We start from the raw sequence: 4,755 nt of genomic DNA on the forward strand, positions 1-4,755 counted from the left end.
CAGCAGGAAGCAGTCCCGGAGCTGAGCCCTGTAGGCTACTGCGTGGAGACACCGGTGGCACTTGCTCCATCTGCGATGGGTTTGGGCGGTGTCTCTGCACCGGGCTTCTTGGTGCAGCTGTTTTCGTGGCACGGAGATTACCGATCCAACTCCTGGCAGACTGGACCTAGGAAGGCTTTTTACTTTGTACTTCATGCCACACAAAATTGATTGTGCTGTGGTAAGAGCTAGGCTGGTTCCAAAAGCAGCCCGACACCGCTACACCAGATCTGAGCCAGTGGAAAAACTCTGTGCTCAAATCTGGCAACCAGCGTAAAATGTTCTAAAAACTTTTCCACTGTCAGCAACTGTGAACGAGTGCATATCTCTTAGGGTTACTGTCTTGTATGCTTGCTGCCTTCTTTGTAAAATTTTCTTCCTCTCCCCAAATTCCTCTTCTTGTTCTTTCTTCCCTTTTAGTTTTTGCTCTTCTCTAAGTCCATGATACTATTTTGCTTGTTGCTGCTTCTCGAACATGGTTTCCTAAAGTGTATTTTCTTCCTCTGTTTCAGTGGTTCTTTTCAGCCCTTGTAAAACTGCTGTTTTTTCTGTATATATGTGATTTTGAACTAGGAAGCACTGGAAATTTCAAAAAGCAGCGATGAGCTGCAGAGCAAGGACACGGAGCGGTGTACACAGAGCAGAGCAGTGGTACATCTGTCCGTGTCAAATTTTTCTCTCGGGTTGCAGAAATGGCGTTTGCTCTTGGGTACGGGTTCTCAAGCCTGGCATCAAAGAGTGGAGAGCGGGGGCCAATCCTGCCCTCCGGTATTGCCGACCGTGAGGAGAGACGAGTTCTGGGGCATCTGGCAGCAAAAGGGGATTGTGATACAGAAAAATTGAGCATCGCTGTTTCAAGGTGTGGAATAACACCTGCGAGTGTTTGCCAGGACGTGAGCGTGTGCACCGGCAAGCCGCGTGTTTTTCAGCAGTATCCAGTAGCGCGGTGATGGTGCTCTCTGCTGCATGGTTTTTCTATAAGGTGTGTTTCACCCAGGTTGTGATGCCTGGCCTTCAGTCTGATCTGCATCAGAAGTCACACAGGTGACCTGGTAGAAAAGCCTGAGAGTAATTTTATATTAGCATTTATAATTCCATGATTTCTCAAAAGAAAAATAGGTGGGATATACCAAGTGCAGATGAGGCCCCGGCGTGTCCTGAACCACAGCATATCTCCTCATCACTGAGCCTTGTTTCAGAGGTTTAAATGCCTATCTCAGATCTCTCTGTGGTATATCTGAAATATGCGGTGATTCTCTGAGCAGAGCTGCATAGATAAGATAATCCGTTTCATTTTAATTGGCAGAGTTGTTTACACATGATCTCTCCCTCATTTTCCTCTTTTAAAGGAATGGGTATCCATCCCTGATTACAGCTCAGGTTAAAATCCCTCAGCACTTGTAGCAAATCTCTTTTAATTGGTCTCATTTAGCTCTCATAAGGTTGTGTTTTAATTCTCTCTCTTCCGAATCCTTTTCCCTAGTCTGTAATGTAATTTATTACACGATATTTTATAGACAAGGGAACAGCCTCTGGCTGTCAGCAACCTTTGCAGTGTATCAAATTTCCAGCTCAACAGGCAGCTGCAGTGGAGTTGGTGGGTGTAAGGCAGTGGTGCTGCAGCAGCACACCAGCAGTCTGTGGCGCGGGGCACGAGTGCCGGGTCTGTCCGGATTCTGAAAGTAATTGGGGTGAATGCTCCCATTTGCTGTCTCTGCTTCTCTAGCCTTTTTGTAGTCGTTGCTGATGCAAGGGTCTTTGAGTTCAATTTTTCCCTTCCTAGCTGTCTTTCCAGTCTCTGCAATTGAATGCAAATACATCTGAGTTGCTGTTCTTGTCTGACGACAGGCTTTGAGCAGCCCAGAATTGGTAGAAGGCTAATGCTGGGAGCATATTTTTAGAAGGCCCAGAGCAACATTAGCTGTCTTTGTAAGATTCGCTGTGGCTTCCCTGAACACGGTTGCTTTGGTTAATTGAACGTAATGCAAAGAGGTGAAGCTCTGTGTTTCGTGACGCCTGCACCGAGGCACTTCACCTCTGGCCTGTAGCAGCACAGTCTGCAGGCACGGCGTGCTGCTGCAGCTTACGCCTCATCTCCGGGTGCTCTGACATCGGCTCGGGAAGTCTCAAAGGCTCGGGGTTTTGGTTTTTTTTATTTCGAGCTGTGCCCCCTGCCCTTACACTGGTGGTTTTCCCGCTAGAGCAAAATCAGAAGGGAATGCGTGTCTCTGCTTCGGCCATTGGAGGTGAGATCCCAGGCGGTGTGGTGCAGCAGCAAAGGTGGAGGCAGACTTTCTGCTTTTCTGATCCTGCTCCGGAGGCAGGAATCTCCAGCAGAGCTGTGGAGCACAGTTACGTCTTAAATTGCCACTGAAAGATTTACTGGAGAACATACATCAGAGCCCTAACTGTTCTTTCTGCATAGCGATATTTGAAGGTCTCAGGCCTCTGGCAATTGCTGTTTGGGGACTGTTTTTCAATATAGACCCATATCCAGAAAGGAAATTATATAGATCACTAGACTCAATCCATATGCGCCCTATTAAAAATGCAGTAGAAGTCTCTAGGCGTGAATGATGAATTAATCTTCTGCGCCAGGAAGATATCCTCTGCCACGTTCTTGCCTGCTCTAATATTTTTAGTAAGCTAACTGATCTAGCAGTGAATGCAAGGGGGTTGATATGGTTGTAAAATGCAGTTTGGACCTTCTCAAAATATTTGTGGTTTACGCTGGGCAATGTCACAAGATCTGTTTTCACAGAAGTGGGAATTGGTGTTTGCTTGTTTTTTAAAGCTGCCCAAACTCTCCAAACAAGGAGAGGGATGGTCACGGTCTATATATATAGGCTCAGCCTGCTTTTTGAATTTGTTGAGTGAAATGAATAATGCACAATAAATAAGGACAGCTTCACGCAGCACTTGCTTATGTACTAACAACACCAAAAAGATGTTAAGAAATACCTGTCTCTTCCAAGTGTGTGTGTAGCTGTATGTAACCGAAGCTGTTCTTCCTGCTGGGGTTGCAGACATTGAATATCAACAGTGTTTGCAGCTGCTCTCAGGCTGGAATGTTAGCACCTTAACTTAGCCTAAAATACTGCACACTTTCTTTCCATGAAGTGAATTTAATATTTGTCATTAAATACAAATTATGAAGTTAAGCGTTAAAACTAACAGTGATTAGATACCATCTTTTCATATTTATTTTTTTTTCCCAATGAGAATCAAAGGAAGGTGAAAAGGAGAGACATGTTCTGTCCTCTGCTCGGTGCACGAGGCTTGCGCAGGTCCCAACTCTGGGCCCCGTGCTCTGTGTCTGTGTCATGCCGCAGTTCCCATCTTCAGCGCTTTGGCGCGTGGTTTGAGTGTGGGATGGGAATGAGGGAGTGTGATCTAGGGTTTTGGTGGGATCCGAATACAGCTGTACTGCACTAGTCTGATCTGTTTCCTCCCTGCACTGCAGTGCGTTATTCTGATTTTTTTTTTTTTTTTTTTACCCCCGCTTGGAAGTGTCTGCATCAGTGGAAAAGATTGTCTTGCACATTCCCTGTAAAGCATTTTTTTTTTTTTTTTTTTACCCCCGCTTTGGAAGTGTCTGCATCAGTGGAAAAGATTGTCTTGCACATTCCCTGTAAAGCAAGAGCCAGCAGTGTCCCCTCCTCTCCTACCTTCCCATCCCAGGGCTGCAGGTACCTCCTCAGGGAAGAAGGGTTTCCACAACGCAGCAGAGCGCAGGACATGAAACTGCATGTGTTAAATGACATGCCAACGAGTCGTAGCCCTCTCTGGGGCTAGGGATCACGGCTGCTTTTATTTATTGATGCATGTTCTTCCTCTGTATTCAGCAGCTCCTTTGGGAGGTGGGTTGCCATAGCTGATGCAACAAGGAAGGAGGAAAGAGAGACAGCAAAATGACAATTTTATCCCTTCTTAATCTTTTTTTGCAGTTCTGGTCTGCCATCTGGTCAGTCTCTCTGAAAATGTACAACCCCAGCACCCTGCCCTTTCTCCTCTGTTTATTTCTCCAGTCTCCTACATCCTTCATTTCTGCATCAGAAACTCTCCAAGAATATGGCGTTCCTCTAGGTTGTTCATGCTGGGAGACTCCCATGTCAGGACCGTTAGATTATGTGACGGAGCAACTGGTTTTTCTTTGATCATGTTTAGTCAGTCTTATGGTTCCAGATGATTCCATTAGCCTAATATTTTATTGGTCTTTCAGCTTGTCTCTAATTAATGCTAATTTGCTTGGAAGTACTTCTGAAGTAAAATCAGAGCTTGCATGTAGATTTTTAGAGCTCTTCAACAGATCTTAACTCTTAAATTTTCAATCACTTTGGTATAAATTCTTCAGAGGAAACAGTGGGGTGACAGGTCTTAGCTGCGAGACTCCAAGTAGTAGAGATCAATTTAGAAAAGACAGGAAACTTGAGATTTACTTCAGAAAGGTTAGAAGAACCCCAGAACACTTTATAAATGTCTATTTTTGTCTTAAGAGCCTCTTACTGAATGGCTTTGCGTTAGCTCTCTAGCACTACCCGGTGCTTTAAAGTGCATGGGAAATTTCATGTCAGAAAGGGCTTTTAAAACAGTCAGTTCTGTCATCTCTTGGATGATGAGAGTTGGACTCATCTGACTACGCATGAAGATCTAAAGCGTCTGCATCTGAGCTAGGCTGGAACGTGTCCAGAGGAGAGCAACCAAGCTGGTGAGGGG

This window comes from Egretta garzetta, unplaced genomic scaffold (assembly GCF_000687185.1).
Source record: "Egretta garzetta isolate BGI_Z169 unplaced genomic scaffold, ASM68718v1 scaffold56, whole genome shotgun sequence".
In the NCBI taxonomy this organism is placed as follows: Eukaryota; Metazoa; Chordata; class Aves; order Pelecaniformes; family Ardeidae; genus Egretta; species Egretta garzetta.